Source organism: Pleurodeles waltl, chromosome 4_2 (assembly GCF_031143425.1).
Source record: "Pleurodeles waltl isolate 20211129_DDA chromosome 4_2, aPleWal1.hap1.20221129, whole genome shotgun sequence".
Lineage (NCBI taxonomy): Eukaryota > Metazoa > Chordata > Amphibia > Caudata > Salamandridae > Pleurodeles > Pleurodeles waltl.
The window spans coordinates 351,465,544-351,485,160 of NC_090443.1; positions in this window are offsets into that span (position 1 = coordinate 351,465,544).

Genomic DNA, 19,617 nt, shown 5'->3' on the forward strand with positions numbered 1-19,617 from the left:
GCAAGCCTCAGCCCCTCCTATAACACTAAGTCAAACCCTCTCCTGCCTTAAAACATTTGTGCAAGCATCCCTCTTGCTTAAAGCACTAAAACAAAACTTGTGACGCTTATAACACCTCATACAGCCTTAAGGCACTTGTCCAAGCTTCACTCTCACTTACAGTGCTAAGGCAAGTCTCTGCCCCACTTATAACACTAAGCCAAGACATCTCTTGCCTTAAAGCACGTGTGCAAGCATCACTTTTGCTTAAAGCACTTAAGCAAGATTTGCCATGCTTAGAAAACATACTCATCCTGCCTTAAAGCAGTTGTGCAAACACTAACACTAGCATATCTACGGGCCCTGAGTTGTGATGAACTCAGAACATGATTTTCATTGCCTTTTATTATACTTAGATTGAAAATGTGGTAGTTCTTCCTGTTAGACAAGTGAACTCACTTCTAGGTAGTGAGTTACTCGTTTATTGCTTAATGGAAGTTTACAGTATGTAAAAGCACAGGATTTAGGAATGTTTTTGTTTCTGTTTCTCTTATGTGTATGCCTGGTAGTCAGATTACTACGTCCTGAAGAGATGCTAACAGTAATATGGGGTCGAAATGTCAACAAACCTTCTCTCTTGGTTGTTTTATGCAATTTAACTTGAAGACATTCCACACTGATATTTGCAAACCCTGTTATGAATTTATCAATCAATGCATACATCCATTGGGAAATGTACTGTGTCTTTTATCTATGTTGTTTGTATATATGATCACCATTGGAACACTGCGTCACGCCCACTATGATCATTTATTTTGTTGATTGTTACACTTGATTGGAGTCAAAATATCACAAAACATCACAGTTCGGTGTTTTGTTTTCTTTGTAATTAATGTTGGGTCCATGAATAAGTCTGAGTAACTCTGGGTTAATTCTAAGACACATAATAAGGTACCCCTTTTGAATGAGTCCCGCAGGGCGATCCTTCTGCCTTAAAGAATTTCTGCAAACTTCACTCCTGCTCACAGCACTAAGACAATTCTCACTACCCATCCCACCTTAAAATACTGGTGCAAACATCACTCTCGCTTAACTGTAATACAAGTCTCGGCCCTTCCTATAACACTAAGGCAAACCTCCTGCACTCTAGCACTTGTGCCAGGCTCACTCTCTCTTATAGCACAAAGGCAAAGCTTCTCCTCGCTTCCACAACAGCTGATTTTGATTCATTTTTTTGGCGCGTGAAATATCTGCAGGCTTCATTCAAAGATCCCTCAAGCACGAACTCCACTGGAAACAGAAATAATTACACACTTCGCACATTTGAGCGTTCATAAAGGTATGTTACTGAAAGCATCATGGGCAGCAGCCCAAATGTTCTTTTACTAATGAGATGTTTATTTATTCGGCAATTACTTTGCGTGTCAACTCTTTTTGGTAATGCTGTGTGTCATAGAAAAGCAAACCGAGTCAAGTTTCATCAATGGCTTGTTTCAGTGCAGAAGGCCGAGTGGCTAGGATTGCTGCCCCCTCTCTTCCCCCCACCCCAATTAAAATCCTACCTCCATCACGACTTATTCCACACATATCCCTCAAACGAAACCACATCTACTCATGATAGCTGCAACGAATGCAAATGAAGCTTTAGTGGGTTTCGCTTCTGTATGTTCACTTGATTGGATTTCAGATTTCTACCAGCAGTTATTGCTTAAGCAAATTAATTAGCAGACATTTTTTGTAGCTGTATTAATTCCTCGTCTGTAACTACAGAAATGAAGTGTTCCATCCCATAACGTGTTGGTTTAGAAAGTGGTGGAGTATATTTATTATTTTTTAGCGCAGCACAGGAACCAAAGCTGCCACGCTTGCGGTCCGCAAGGAGAAAGCAGCCCAGAGCCTGATTAAAATATTAGTCTGCTGCTGCTGTCGTTCCCTGTGCTCCGACGCTGTAAAGCTGCCTAGCGCCACGCACAACCTTTGTATCACAGTGCAGAGATATATGCGTGCTGTAGTGCTGTCTAGCTTAAGAGTTATACTTGAAGCATACGCTTCCAGTACAAAATCCTACGCCTATACAAAAGCTGGAGGATTCCGCACATTTTATATATGCTGTGCAATTCAGAACACATGCAATGAATGGATTGCGGAGAGAAATGAAAACCTTAGGGCCGCCTTCAAGGAAGCAGTATTTTTCCACACAAAGCCCGGACTGGCTGTATTTGTAGATGGACTTTTTTGTGGTGATGCTCCCAACCTACAACCCTGAAACACTCCCTGGCACGAGTGACACAAAGCAATGCAAAGCAATACTTGCACTGGGAAGACGGCACTTCTGCTGCATCTTACATTTTGCACTGGAAAGTAAACACCTTGCATGACTTTGCCCCACTTTGTGACACGTTGCTTCAGTGCACAGTGCGGTTATTACCAAGCATTTGCAATGCATCGAGTCTCGCACTTGCACGAGTTAGAGCTATTAGCGTTGTAAATACCTAACCAGACTTTTCTTACCACACAAATTGAATGAAAAAAAAATGATCTCGCTGAAATTCAAAACAAAAAATCCCAGCGTCACTGCGCTACTTAAAACCCAGCGCAATCGAGCTGCATGAAAAAAAAAAGATAAAATGGTGCAGAAACCAGGCTGAAAACAACGAGCCTCGTAAGTTTTCAGTAGTTGGCCGGTAGGCTCAAGGAGGGCGAAACACCAGAAAAGGCATGTGGATTTTAAAAGGCAAGCCCACGAACCAATGAAAGTGACCGGTGTGACATGGGCGTGGTTACAAGCCCAAAGAGAGATTACAATAGGGACGGAGCGCTTGTGCGCTCAACCTTAAAAATGGCCCCATGCATTATACATTTTCATCATTTAAGTGACCTTTTCTTTGCTCTAGATATGATCATGTGAATGTCTGTTATTGGGGATGTACCTTTATATGTCTTAGTTTTAGAGGGCACACCTTGATGGATAGCATTGGAGCACCATACATTAACGGAATGTTAAAAACATGCAGAGGCTCACAGCAGTCTTCATGGAAATTTGAATGGAATCAACAAATAGCTAGTCAGTTGAACAGCTGTTTTTATTCATAGGATGATCTCATATTATGGATACAGCCGATACCTGTTTCGTATAATACCAGAATATGGTAGTCACAATATCATGTTTTATTAAGTCTTCTAAGTGTTGTTTGTAAAATAATCACCTCACTGAGAGAAAATCTACACCTAATGGGCACATATTTTTATAGTGAGATTTAGGACACCACATTTATGGCATATGTTATTTCTGACAGCAATATTCACACATTCAACCACGTTTTGCCGAGAGGCACATGGCTGAGAGCTTTCTCGATGCAAGATTTCTCACAAAACGGTATAAGGGAATGGAGATTTAATATCATAAGAAGCCTTACTAACAAAGGGCCAGATTTATCTACACTTTACACTGGTGCAAACTCACCAAAAGTGATTCAAACTGGCGCAAAGTTTTGAGTTGGGTTTTACTTTCAAGGGCAATACTTATTTTAGCTGAAAAGTTGGATTAAAGTAATGCAAAGCAGTGCATGAAGTGAATGTCCCATGGGTGTGCATGGGCATTTCCAAAATATTCTCCATGATTTTTTACACAAAACTCTATCTGCTATTATCTGTAAACAGGATTTCTCCAAATAAATAATGCTTCTGCGCGGTAGGCTTTAAGAAGGAGAAATGTTTACTATTCTCCAAACAGTTCTAACTTTGTGTGTGTGTTCTTCTGTATGGTGCACAAAATGGGAAAATTTAGAGGTAAGTATAAGCATTGTTTTCTGTAATGAAAGTGTATCCTTTCAGTACAAAACCCATGCTAGACTCATGCAGACACCTTTGGTCTATGGTGCAAAGGTGTTTGCATGACACTGTGCAGCCAGAAAATGTTCCAGGATTTGAGAAGAGGGAAGCAACTTCATTTCTTCATAGATATGATGCTGTCCTCTTTCCCTCTCACATAATGCAGCACACCTGTTGGACCTGGCCATTACTGCAGGGTCATCCCCAAATCTAGCCGCCCCCCACTCTCCTCCCCCTTTTGCTGAAATTGTTTTTGTTGGCTTTAGGACTCTGGGCATTTTACCAATCCTAACCAGTGCTAAAGTGCTTGTGCTCTCTGCTTAAAACACAATAACATTGGCTTAACAACAATTGGCACATTTCATTTACTCATAAGTCCCTAGTAAAGTGCACTAACTGTGCCCACGGCCTGTAAATTAAATGCTACTTGTGGGCCTGCAGCACTGATTGCACCATATAGACCTGGCAAGTTAACTCTCTTGCCAGACTTAAAACTTCCTTTTGAATACATATAAGTCACCCCAAAGGCAGGCCTTAGACAGCCCAAGGGCAAGAGGCAGTGCATGTAAAGAGTAGGGCATGTACTTTTCAGTTTTACATGTCCTAATAGTGAAAACTCTTAAAAAAGTTTGTCACTACTGCATGTCCTGTGTCTCCAATAGGGATTGCCTTTTAAAATGTTATAAGTGTAATTTCTAATTGGGAAGAGATGGGAACCCCAACTCTGGTGTTTCTAGAATCACAATTTATGGTGAAGTCAGATTTTAGATAGTAATTCTGAAAATGCCACTTTTAGAAAGTTGCCATATTTTTTGCTTTAACCAACTGGTGCCTCCTGTCTGTCTCTGAAAACATGTCTGGGTGGGTGACAGCTGGGCACTTGTGCATTCCCTCGAGACAGCCACTCACAAATAGAGCTTAGGAGTGACTGATGGTCCATCCACAGCTTGAAGGGCCATCCTGGGCAGGATGGGAGGGAGGAGCTGACACTTCCACCTGAATGGACTGTGCCCTGATTCCACTTAAAGGGCAGCATAACCCCTGTAGTGAATCTGGAGCAAGATCAAGAAGGAGAGGGACTCTGTACACGCCAAAAGCATGTCTTTGAAGTCCCCCCCACTTCAAAGGTATCACTGGGTATAAGAAATGGACCTTAGACACCACCAACTCAGTACACATCTGGTCATGTGGAAGGACTGCTGTGCTGCTGAAAGGACTGTCACTCTGCTGGATTCTCCTGGGCTCCTGCTCTGCTGACCTGCTGCCTTACCTGCCTGGTAGTGAGAAAGATTAGACCTGAATCTCTCCAACCCAGAACCAAAGTGACTTCGAGGTCTTGCTGGCTTGCTTCTTGTACTTTTGAATACTCAGGGACTCAAAAGACTTCCAACTCTACTGCTACAGCTCCTAGACCCGTCTTCAACCAGCTCCTGACCCCCAAGAGGTGCCCATCCAGTCTGGGGCCCTTGAAAGTGGTTTTCTGGCTCCTGAAATCAAGCTTTTGGGCTCTTTGTGACTGCAAATGGGCCCGCTTGCAACAACACTGCACCGCTCGCCTGTAGAATCAGCACAAGCCATTGCAAGTTTGTCTCTTAGCACAGCAAACATTGCAGCCCCAGTTTGCCCATCCATGATGCCTGGCTGACTCTTCTCGCCCACGGACTACTTCCAGCAACTCTGTCCTTGCGCCCGTCAAACTTCTTCTCTGCAAACAGGACTCTTGGCTCAATTCTGAGAAGGTAAAACTTCAACGGGGCTAGTCTGGGACTGTATCCAACCCATGCTCCATCACTGTCAGCCTGAACGTTTGGATTTTACCTGGCCTAAAGTGACCAGATGGCCTCGTTTGGGGCTTTATGCTTTTAAGCACTACATTTCAGTTTATTCTTTAAAAAATCTACTTATAGAATCTTTGGTGTTTTGATCTTGCTGAGTTCATTAAATTAAGATATATGTTTCTAACTAGGTGTGGTATTTTAAGTGTGCTGTTTCCACTATCTTACTGTTTGAAGTGTTGCACCAATACTTTACATATTGCCTCTAAAATTAAGCCTGACTGTGCTGTTCCAAGCTATCAGGGGGTGAGCACAGTTTAACTTTTAGTGCCTATCTGAATTACCCTGACTAGGATTGTGGTTCCTGCTTGGACAGGGTGCATCCCTCGGCCAACCAGAACCCAAGTTCTAACAGCAGCAACTTAGATTGTTGCACTGCATTGCAGGAGATAGGTGTGTGTCCTGAATATTGAGTAGGGAAAACAGCTTTACCTTAATATTGTAACCAACATATTGAGGAGAAAGTTTTCAAAAGGTATGTATGACTAGATTTTATGTACCTAACTCCTTATATATGTACCTTGACAATACATATATTTTCAAGGTATGTAGATGTGGAGTTAAAAATAGTAAAACTGTACTTCCCAATATGAACGTAACTTTCAATGTTTTTGTCCTCGATATTGTAGCTACAATATGAAGGTGTACCAATATTCCATACTCGACATTCCAGACACAACCCATGAGATAGTAGTAAAGCATGCATGGTAAAGATACATGCATGGCAAATAATAAGTGGTAAAGGCTGTGGTGGATCCAATTTGGTTTTATTGGGAATCAGGAGTTCACTTATCCTTGGGCTTGCAGACCTGTGCCCCGGTCACCTAATGACTTTTAACTTACTTAGTTGCTCTGTTTTAGCTCATTTATTTAATTATTTCTTCCAAGATGGCTGCTATGTTTATAGTTAAGAAGATGCTTTGATTTCACGTTATCAATGCCACTCTGTGAAGGCGTCACTATCAGCGTCAAAGACAAGTGATATACGTAGGTATTCACATCATGTCTCTTTCCCACTTACGTATGTCAGGAACATAATGTACTTTTGGTGGGAATTGTTTATATAATTGCCACCCGAGCATGTCTTCTTATCTATTGTTTGGGAACATACCTGTGTCAGGGGTCCTACAAGCTCTGTATAAATACATCTGCAGACAAAATTATCTGAAGGATTCCTACCAGATGCCATCAACATTATGCTAAATGTCGCCTTAATGCAAACCCAGCCTTCATGTCCGAAATGGAGTCTGATCTAGAGACGCCATTTCAAGGTAACAAGTTTTGGGGGGGGTACTTCTCATGGACACCGTACTGTCTGATTAGGTTTATCACACCAAGCTCTCTTTGGATTAGAGATTAGGTTCTCAATGCTAGGGTATTGGAGCCTATTTGACATTTCATGTTATTGCAAGATGGTGGAGGTCTTTGTATTCACAACTCTCATTTTCACGTTCATACTTCTTGCGCTGTGCATTATCCTACTCATTGCAGCTCATGTGTTTTACAGTAGATTGCAGTCTTGTTAATAAAACCTATTGAAAACTTCACTGCAACTCTTTAATTGCCTGTGTGTGACTGAGACTTATTGCTAATGTGAGAAAAGGGTACTCTCTGTTTAACCACAAGTCCCCTGTAATGTCGCACTCAAGAGTTCATTCTTAAAGGCTGCCAGAAATCACCTTTTACTTTTTGGATTTTTGGTGAGGTTCTGCTTATGAGCCAGGAGGGTTGTGCCGACACTTGCGACTTGTTGTAGAATTGGCTTAGTCACCTACAAACAAAAGTGCTGTCATTCCTAAACCAGCAGTCTTGCCTAGAGCAAGAGTCCAACTACAACATAGAGCCACCAACGAGGATGTTTTGGCACTAATTTACGGATGCCCTGAGTATCTCTGTCACACAACTGAGACATCCGTGGACTTTGGGATAATCCTCCTCAGCTGAACAGGGAGCACCTAACTAGGCTGTAGGTTGTTCGAGCGCGGACTCTTAAAAGGACTTTCTCCCCATGCATTAACACTACATCTAATAGGGCATGGCTTAAGAGATGTAGGCATGGATCTCACATTCATTGTAGAAGCTAATGAAGCCTACCAAACTCAAACATTCTATTCCTGGGTCACCTTTAATGATGAAGACTCCAGAACATACATATTCCACACATACAGAGTTGCAAACGTACCACAACGGTACCAAGTATACCATTATCTTGAAATACCAATTAATTATCAAGAACATCAGAACCGGTTTAATGGCTCCCTACCACACATAATACAACCCGTGAGATTAGGTCTCCTGTGGTATAGACTTTGTGGTAAAGGCTGTTTCCCAAGTAAATCTCTCTCAAGGACTGCAATAACTTTGGTGAAAAATAGAGTTAAATTGTGGTTCTCTTCAGCACTTCGACTTGTTCTTACACTTGGTATTTTGAATCCTGATGTAAATGTGGTTACACCAAGTATTACACATTTGAATTTCATAATGCATTTTACTATATTAAACATGGGGAAATCCATCAACTGGTAAGCTATGATTATATTATGATTAGAACTCAAATCTTCCAGATTTTGTAGGTTAGCAAATAAGCCACATTTAAGAAAATTTGGAGCTTTGGTTAGACTGTGTTAAGCAATCAAATGGATATCTTTGCCAATATTACTGTTTAAACATCATCATTGGTTCTAGTCGGAAGTGTACACACCAACAGCCAAATCATGCATATTGTGCTGATACTCGGAAATTAGGTTCTAGTTCCAAGTACTTTTGAGGTAACATTTGCCTAGCCTACCAGTGCAAAAACTATGCTTGCAAAATTGCTCACTGCTAGTGCAAAACTGTAAAGCATTGGTGCAATTTGCAGGACCCGCATCCACGGGTTCAAGCCTAGAGCAATGGTTAACTTACAAAACCAGGAAGGTTTTGAAACAGCCACGTATTTCAAGTGGCCTTGTGTGATCAGCCCATCTGGTCGTGTGTTCTTTTTCTTGTTCTCAGTCATATGTAACAGGGAAAATGCACACAATAATCACCAGGGTACAAAGAGAAAAGAAACAAGATTGTGCGGGCTGTTCACACTGGAAATGGGACTGATTGAGAGCTGTGGCAGAAATCTTAAGATGTCCACATCAAGGGTCAATAGCGCATTTAGCCATCTCTTTGCTGAGCAGGCTGTTACATGTAGTTTTGCTTTTCCTAGGGGGTATGTTGGTCAGGATGTTTTTTTTAAATACATTTATTGTTTCACTTTTTGCATGGTAACGATACATAACAATGTCAGTGTGGCAGTCAAGTTGCTTTCAGTAGAATTATTCTAAAACCATGGAGCAATATTACCTCCGCCCAGCAAGCTTTAGCTCGACTATTTCCTCACCCCATACTGTGATACAGTGTCCTTTGGCACCCTTCACTGTGAGGTATCGGTTCAGCCATGGGGTGTGGGGCCTACTATTTTCTGAACCATCTGCCCCCAAATTGCTTATATCCTCTGCCACATGCTAATCTCGGCGGGTTCACTTAATGTGCTGCTTATCCGCCACCGATCACTCAAATAAGTAGACTTTGCCCTATTCTTCTGCAATCCTGAGTCTGCAGCAAATTTGTTCAGTTTCTCCAACAACAGTGAGACTGACTGTTTCGGATATCGTAAATAGATCAACACATCATTGGCGTACAGGGACCCCAAATGCAAGCTGTCACCCAAATGGAACCCCCACGGGCCAAGCTGGGCACGCAGCATGTTTACCAGCAGTTCCATTGCAAGAGCAAATAATACAGGGGACAGAGGACAACCCTGTGGTGTTCCCATTCTCAGCTCCAGAAGGTCCAGTATTAGTCCCCCAGTGTGAACCTGAGCCACCAGGCACAAGTATATGAGTCTCACTCATTGCATGCATTTGGGGGCAGATCTCTTGTGCTGCATGACCACCCACAAGTATGGTACCCCACCGTATCAAACACCCTGTCTATATACAGGCATGCTACCGCATAGCTGACTGTTGAGGTGGCAAGTACATGCATGATATGGTTCAAGCGCCTCAGGTTGTACATAGTACCCTTCCCTGTAATAATCCCAGTTTGGTCTAGATGTATGAGTGTTTGAATAACTCACATCAATATGCTGAGCAGAATATTGCAAATGTTTTGGCAATGTCTTATTTTGGGTCTGCCTTCCACCCGTGCATCATTTTTGTCCGGGTGGATAAATAGGGCGCTAGGGTTTTTGATTAATTTTTTGGCCAGGAATGCCTACCTTGCATCTCATTGGTGTAAGAAGGTTTCACACATCCGAAAAATGACATTAACACCAATATTTTGACGCAAGACGTGTCTAACGTCAAAATTTAAAAAAGGACGTTAACACCGATTTGCGTCAAAATGTAATGCCTGGGTCAGATCTAAAAAATGACGTTAACACCGATTTGCGTCAAAATGTAATGCCTGGGTCAGGGCAGGCATTAAAATGAGGCAAACACACCACTACTTAAGGAGAACACACAGAAGCAACATTACAACCCACAGGAGAAGATGGAGGTGACCATGATCTAGCTTGCTAGATGGTGCAGAGGACAGCAACAACTCCTGCACTCACCACCACAACAACGCTGCCCACAAAGGCAACGCAGAGGGCAAGAGACGGTCTTCAGAACCAGGACAACCCTCCTTGGCCTCAGGGACCTGGACATTATTAGGACCTACAGACTGAACCGGGAAGCCATATACTACACCTGCTGCACCACATTGAGCCTCAAACTGCAGCCAGCCTGCAGACCCCACACAAAATACCACCTATGACAAATCTGCTCGCTGTGCTGCACTTGTTGGCAAGTGGTTCCTTCCAAGCAACAGGTGCACTGGTTGCTGGTGTCTCACAGCCGCCGTTCTCTGCATTCCTGCCAAAGGTGATAGACGCTTTCATCTCCCTGATACCCTGCCACATCAGCTTCCACAACACCCAGCAAAAGCAGCAGGAGAACAAACAGGGGTTCTGTCAAATCCATGGCTTTCCACATGTGCTTGGTGCAATTGACCTCACCCATGTCCGGCTTATACCACCTGCAGCAACAGAGCACTTATACCGGAATCGCAAGCACATGCATTATATTAATGTGCAGGGCATAGTGGACCACTGGGGACTATTCATAAACATTTTGGCAAAGTATCTTGGGAGTGTCCACGACGTCTACATATTCCGGCACAGCAGGATCAATGAACAATTCCAGGATGGTCAATTTGGAAATGGCCTACTTGTGGGTAAGTCAATAAATCTAGCAATGTACACACAACACACCAACCCTGTAGGACACAGAAGACATACACCACTACAATAACATATGGTCAGTGTAACACACATGTGCAGTTGATAACACATTTGCTGCAGTACAGCACAATCAGTGCACCTAACTAATACATACACCCACATGTACGTAATACACCAACAACTTGACAGGCGCACCACGGGAAGGACAGGTGCAGACATGTACCCTTTTGCTAACAGCAGAACTACACAGACCACTACAAGTGCCCTCAGGTCGCCTACTACATACACATCACACCCACTACACCAAACAAAGAATAGCACGACATGTCAATGGCATACACCATCCCCATGTCACGTAACTTCCAAATAGGCACAGATGCCTCAAGTCATGCCGTGCAAATCACTGCCAGAACAAATATCAAACACCACACAACTTGCGCCTATATCAATTGCATCTCATCAACACATACCTAACTTACCTGTAGTGTGCAGAGACATCTGCCTGACGCATTGGCTCACACGCATAGGAATACAAGATCAATGCCCATCACATACCATGTGCCAGATGTGTGAGAAGTGGTACCACACCTACTCTAGTGCAAACTCACATGCAACACTCACTGACTCACAACACCATCATGTCTGTACCAGATACAATAAATGGCCTACAGGGGTCAGAGTCGCTTTCAGACAGTGTGGATCATGGATGTCATAGTGGGACCCAGTAGGAGAAAACAGGAAATCACTCACCTCACATGCACTGTGCCAAGGGACACATTTGCAAAGTAGCTGAGCTCCATCCCATAGCCTGCACTGTGCATGTGTCGACAGTATGAATGCACATTAATGTTTTGGAAGATAGGAGAGATACTGGTAGTTATGTTGATCATCCTGTGACAATGGGACACACACCCTTGGACACCTCATGACTGCCACAAGCATTAGCTACCACTCTGGAACACCAAGGGACCTATGTAATAGCCCACAGTTCCATTGTCATGGCCTGCACTTAATGTACAACTTGGCAGATGACCATTTCATAATGACGTGAAGCCACATTGTAAATTGGCCACCCTCCCATGCTGTATGTAGTGTGGAAGGGGTATGCAAAGTTTATCGATGCAGGTCTGTCATCACAAGATACATAGCTTGATGATGCTGACTCACATGTAGCTGTCACCTACAACCTGAGGAAGTGCCAACAACAAACACCACCCCAGGGGTGCTGTATGCAGGTTACAAAAAGGAAGTAGACTGTGCTATGAACTCAGATGATTGTGGCACCAATGCATGCTGCATACTGCTGCACATACAGAAAAAGCCAATTGGCCATAAAAAAAGCATATGTACAGGGCGGTGTACCGTGCTGCACAGATACATCCACCTCTACAAGGCAGCTAGCCAAGTACCCTGGTACAGGGTAGGTAGTGTCAGTGCATGGCTGCACATGAGAAACTGGCGCAGGGGACAACAATGGCTTGCAAAGAAACATGTCACACATGGGGCATTCTTTCATAGTCGAAATGTTGCAGGCAGCCAATTTTGGAGACATGTTGTGCATTCTCACTTACCAATTTCAAAGGTCCTAAGTGTCACACATCATCTGCAATGACACATGTCAAAAGGGATGGGATGTCCAGGCTCTGTAGTGCTACCATGTTGCCACCACATCTGACCCCATTGTGTTGTAAGGATGTGTCATGTCCCCTCTAGTGATAGCACACTGATACAAAGTTGCACTACACAACGCATAGTACATACATAATGACCATCAGTGTGGAATCCAAATCATATGTTCAAGGTCCTTGAGCCAAAACAAGATTGTCATGTCCAACAAACCTAGTGCTGAGGAAACATTACACAAGGATAGGAGCTCACACCATGCCACAAATACATATGAGCCACAACCAGCTCTAAATATCAACTGGCATGCTACATGACATACCTGCTGCAAGCCCTAACAACAACTTACTCCTTTAATCTTTTGCAGCGGATCAGGGTTATGGCATACAGCCATAGATAATTTCCCAACCCAAACACAGCAGCAGAGCGTGCACATAATGAGGGACATAGTAGGACATGGACTATTGGGGAGAGGACATTTGGCATCCTGAAGTCCAGATTCAGGTGCCTGGATATAAGAGGAGGCAGCCTCCTTTATGCCCCACACTTCATCTGCAAGATAATCTTGACATGTGCCATCCTGCATTACATATGTGTGCAGATGAACGTCTCCTTATATGATCAGGTTGATGACCTGCCTGAGTAAGAGGAGGAGGATGGTAAAGAAAAAATGAGGGGGAATAACACAACACAGCTGCTGCGATATGCCGCAGGCTGCACATTGATGAAAAATTCTTCACTCACAATCACTTAACTCACCTTGTAGATTTTGTCAACAAACACCTCATTTATTCCCAAAATCCGGCTTTGGTGTCTTCAATCTCTAAAACATATACCTCAGGATTGTGAGTCTAACCTCAGAGAACACGTCACAAACGCTAATGTGAAGAGTACTGAAGTAACATCACATATGAAGTGTAAGAGTGAACTGCTGCCATCACACATATCACAAATAGCCTCATGACTTGAATGTGACAACTGAAAGACACAGTTTATGGACCACAACGTATTAATTACATCCATGTTGCCAGCTTGTACAACAATAGCTCATCACACACAACTACAACATGTCCATATAGGAGGTAAACAAGGGGCCCACACATGAGGCAGTGGATGTCAAAATATGGTGAGACTGTAATGTTTGAACAGACCACTACCACACCTAAGTGTGAGAGTTGCAATGGCTGCATGGAGCATGTGTGACAAAGGGGGAACGTCATTGGTGACAATGGTCAACATGATTAGCCCAGACATGACAAGCAATGGGAGAAATGGAGCCTGCACAGTACATCTATGGAAATCACTCCTGCCACTGCCATGGAGCCCAATCTTGTCACAGGGTACACATGACCTCACACTTTGGATGGATATGTCTGTGGAATGCACATCAGAATGGATGAGAACATATGCAGCTAGGGCTGCAGGTCCACCGCTAAAAGGTATTATTACTATGCAAAATGTGATGATTTTCAACTGTCTATTGTGTTCAATACATGAGATGTTTGGAATGTAGGCAGAGTATGTCAATCACAGTATGTACCAAATATGTACACAGGTCAGACATATGTGTAGTCCACATACAATTCATCCATATACTCAAGATCAACATATGGAGACAGTTGTCGGGTTACATTTGCCAGATAGTATTCATCAGCTATCATCAATAATGCCTGAACTGTGTATGTTATAATATGAACCACAGAGGGTAACCCTGCAAAAACCCAAGAGGGGCTGGGTAAAGAATATTGTCAATAGACAACATTGCCCACTCTTGGACCAACTCAAACATAAAAAACACTCAGATATACATGCAGCATCATAAAGTAATAATCAACCAAACTTCCTTTATTTAAATACAAAATTAATTAATATAACTCAGATTCCCCTAAAAGAAGCATAAGAAGGACAGAAAGAGTGTCAAAAGAATGCTCGTGTTCAAAAAATAAAAAGAAAAGAAGATCAATCTCCCAACCAACTGATAAAAACACAAATTTGTAAGAAAGCCTGTTGGTTAAACTTTTTACACATTGAATCTTTTAATACACCTGTAAGAGTAATAAATCCCCATTCAAAGGTCCTTCTTTTATCCTAAACAAACACATCTAGGCTGAAATAACATCGTCAACGTTTTTACCCCCTCTGGCTCATGGGCCAATTCCGGGCTCACATACCGGTCTTCATCAGGACTAAAAAGATAGGGGTCCACTAAAAACAAACCAAACCACAATGATTACTCTAAATATGACCCTACACCAAAGACTATAATGCTGCTGTACAACTCTATATACACATACTCACATTTGCTATACTTTAATTCTTAAGGCCAAAGTCCTCCTCAGTTAAACTTCACAGCGCCTTAAATCTAAAACATGCAAAATATATATATATATATATATATTGCATCAAAAGTTTAGCCGTGCACTCCACCAGGGTGAAAATAATTCTTGAGTTTTATTTGAAACAAAAAAGAACAGAACAACGCGTTTCGACCGGATGGTCTTTGTCAAGTTCTTGGACCAGAGTGGAACAACCACGTTTTGAAGATCGGATAACGGAACTAACACGGACGTGTAGTGTACGCTGATTGGTCCACGTTCTTTGTCAAGCTTGTCGGACCAGAGTGGAACAACCATTGCTTTCTCCACACCTGTTCAACATTTAGAAAGTTATAAAAGTGCAGACTTTTTGCGGCCGCGCTAACCGAAGATGCTGTAAAGGAGGATAAGTAGAAAGGAATTAAATGTAAAAGGTAGTGTGGATTTCTAATGAATAGGTTGAGAATGGAATATATTTTTTGTTAAGTAATTTGTATTTTGTCTCTAGGAGAAGATTAGCAATTAAGTAACTGTATTTAGCTACTGGGGCTATAGATATCCTGACTTACATTCTTGTAAGATGATATTGAGACTGTAGCTTAAGATGGGCTAGTTGCTACATTTGGTAGTTTTTAATGGATTTTAGTTGTTTGTTTAAGGATTGCTTCTGAAGAGTTGGTGATAGTATGAAGAAAGAATATCCCTAGCTGTTTAGGGTAAGAGATTTGGTAGGGTAAAAATATTCTGATAGAAACAAAAAGATTGTCTGTTAGATAGGTATATATATATATATATATATATTTTGTATGTTTTAGATTTAAGGCGGTGTGAAGTTTAACTGAGGAGGACTGTGGCCTTAAGAATTGAAGTATAGCAAATGTGAGTATGTTTATATAGAGTTGTACAGCAGCATTATGATCTTTGGTGTAGGGTTATATTTAGAGTAATCATTGTTGCTTTGTTTGTTTTTAGTGGTACCCAATCTTTTTAGTCCTGATGAAGACCAGTATGTGAGCCCGGAATAGGCCCGTGAGCCAGAGGGGGTTGAAACGTCGACGATGTTATTTGAGCCTGGATGTGTTTGTTTAGGATAAAAGAAGGACCTCTGAATGGGGATTTACTACTCTTAGAAGTGTATTAAAAGATTCAGGGGGTTATTACAACTTTGGAGGAGGTGTTAATCCGTCCCAAACGTGACGGTAAAGTGACGGATATACCACCAGCCGTATTACGAGTTCCATTTTACCCCCGAATTAAACCCCAAGAAAAGTTTCACATTTAAACAAGGGGCATTTGCCCCACGGGAACAATCATTATACATGTTATGCACTCACATCCACATGCATCACGGGGAAGAGTATAACAACCCCAAGGCATAAGATAACCACAAGTACAATGCCAAGTCACTACAAACACAACCCAATTTATACATGACCACACATCATTTATGGGCAAATCCAACAAATAATCAGCTTATACCATAGTATCCAGAGAGATACAAATCTCATTTGGTCTCAAACACACTCACTATATAATAGTCATATATCGTATCAATTTAAACAAGCATTGATAATAAACTAGATCGCATCATCATATTGGTCCTACCGATCTCATGTAATAACTGCACTATACCCCACATGCAATGAAATCACTAGCCTTTAACCATTAGATAGACTAGCTGTCTGTCTGGCTGTCTCTTTGTACTCATTGAGACCTTGTGAGACAGAATCAAACAGATGAATCCATTTGCATTCTCGTAAATTCAATATACTGCTCATATTGCCCCCTCGTTGGTTAAGCGTGACCTTATCAATTACTCCCCATCTTAAATAATCTACTGAATGGTTCAATGCTGTAAAATGTTCAACCAAAGGAGCACCTGGTGTCTTACATCTGTACAATGTTGGAGAATCCGTACCTTATTTTTTTGTTTATTTTGACCAACATATATCAAATCGCAAGGACATTTGATTACATAAACAACATTCATACTGTTACAATTTGTATGTTCTTTCAGTTGTACATTTACATGATTGTGCTTAAATGCTTTCATCTCCATACATTGGGTATAGACTTTACAAGACCCACATTTAAAATGGCCCACAATTTTCGGTAAACAAAACATTGTTAACAAAGAGGGATTAGGAGGGTCTGCTAACAAAGAGTTAAACACCCAATCTTTAATGTTCTTGCCTCTTTTAAATGCAAACATAGGAAGATCCTGTATCTCAAGTTCGTCTGCAATCAGATTCCAATGTTTATTGATAATCTTTTTAACTTCAGTACTTCTAGTACAATACGTTGTAACACATATCAACCTATTGTTATCATTGTCTGTATGTACCTTAGGTTCTAGTAAGATGTCCCTATGACAGAACCAGGCTCTCTTCCGTGACTTCTTTACTATACATTTAGGATAACAACGTGCTATCAAGCGATTAGACAAGTCTTTAGATTCTTCAAAATAATCCTGTTTACTGAAACAATTCCTTCTCACGCGAATTGACTTGTTTGTCAAGCTTGTCGGACCAGAGTGGAACAACCATTGCTTTCTCCACACCTGTTCAACATTTAGAAAGTTATAAAAGTGCAGACTTTTTGCGGCCGCGCTAACCGAAGATGCTGTAAAGGAGGATAAGTAGAAAGGAATTAAATGTAAAAGGTAGTGTGGATTTCTAATGAATAGGTTGAGAATGGAATATATTTTTTGTTAAGTAATTTGTATTTTGTCTCTAGGAGAAGATTAGCAATTAAGTAACTGTATTTAGCTACTGGGGCTATAGATATCCTGACTTACATTCTTGTAAGAAGATATTGAGACTGTAGCTTAAGATGGGCTAGTTGCTACATTTGGTAGTTTTTAATGGATTTTAGTTGTTTGTTTAAGGATTGCTTCTGAAGAGTTGGTGATAGTATGAAGAAAGAATATCCCTAGCTGTTTAGGGTAAGAGATTTGGTAGGGTAAAAATATACTGATAGAAACAAAAAGATTGTCTGTTAGATAGGTATATATATATATATATATATATATATATATATATATATATATATATATATTTTGTATGTTTTAGATTTAAGGCGGTGTGAAGTTTAACTGAGGAGGACTGTGGCCTTAAGAATTGAAGTATAGCAAATGTGAGTATGTTTATATAGAGTTGTACAGCAGCATTATGATCTTTGGTGTAGGGTCATATTTAGAGTAATCATTGTTGCTTTGTTTGTTTTTAGTGGTACCCAATCTTTTTAGTCCTGATGAAGACCAGTATGTGAGCCCGGAATAGGCCCGTGAGCCAGAGGGGGTTGAAACGTCGACGATGTTATTTGAGCCTGGATGTGTTTGTTTAGGATAAAAGAAGGACCTTTGAATGGGGATTTACTACTCTTAGAAGTGTATTAAAAGATTCAGGGGTTATTACAACTTTGGAGGAGGTGTTAATCCGTCCCAAAAGTGACGGTAAAGTGACAGATATACCACCAGCCGTATTACGAGTTCCATAGGATATAATAGACTCGTAAAACGGCTGGTGGTATATCCGTCACTTTACCGTCACTTTTGGGACGGATTAACACCTCCTCCAAAGTTATAATAACCCCCTCAATGTGAAAAAAGATTAACCAACAGGCTTTCTTACAAATTTGTGTTTTTATCAGTTAGTTGGGAGATTGATCTTCTTTTCTTTTTCTTTTTTGAACACGAGCACTTACTTTTGACACTCTTTCTGTCCTGCTTATTTTTCTGATAGGGGGATCTGAGTTATATTATTTAATTTTGTATGTAAATAAAGGAAGTTTGGTTGATTATTACTTTATGATGCTGCATGTATATATGAGTGTTTTTTATGAACTGTGAATGTTGTCTGAAATGTGATGCTCTGTAAGACAACTACACACGGCACAGATGTTAACACAATTCACAGTCACATACCTTGACTCTTGCATAGTACTGACTGGCTTACATATGTGGATACACTGTTGTCACACATACATACATATGCATGATGTGTATACATTTGCATGCTGTTGATTCTGTAACACACACATTGGTGTAACAGACCAATCACACCCAAATCACATTGTTCCATGGACTACCCTATGTGGCCATACACAAAATGCCATACTGCAGCCCAGCCCATTCAATTTGTATGTTGATACAGGGTGTATCCATTGACAATGGACAAAATCACGCAACCAGGAATAGAGTAAAATAAAGTGATGCAAATGCGTTGAAAACATCTGCAAACGCAAAGTATATGACCCATGGGCCCTCAGCGCGATTTTCACCTTCTCACTCATCGCAATGCTGAGTTACTGTTAAATCGCTGCATAGAGGTAATGTGTCAATATAAAAAGACACACGTAAGTCATGCATCAGAAATACTCATGCAAATATCAGATGCGTCAAAAAAATACATGCATTACAGAAAACGTGATGCAAGGGGGCAGGAAGTGATGTAATAGGCTATCCTGTTTACAGGCATGGTACAGTGGGTGTACTTTCACTTTCTCTTTACAGTCTGTGCCTCTTTTGACTGTGGTTGTGTCTTGGAGTTTGTGGTGTCTTGATGCTCTGTTTTGCATCTTGTGGTGTCCCTCACGTTGTGTTTTCTGTTGTATTTGATTACTATTTGTCCCAGGGTCTGTGAATTTGTGTTTTTTTCCCTTGTACCTGTGCTGTGGGGTGTCTGTCTGGTTTAGTTGTATACCTGGGTTAGTTGGGATTGTTATTTTTTGGGTGTGAAGTTTCCTTTACTTACTTCTGTTTATTACTACTTTATTT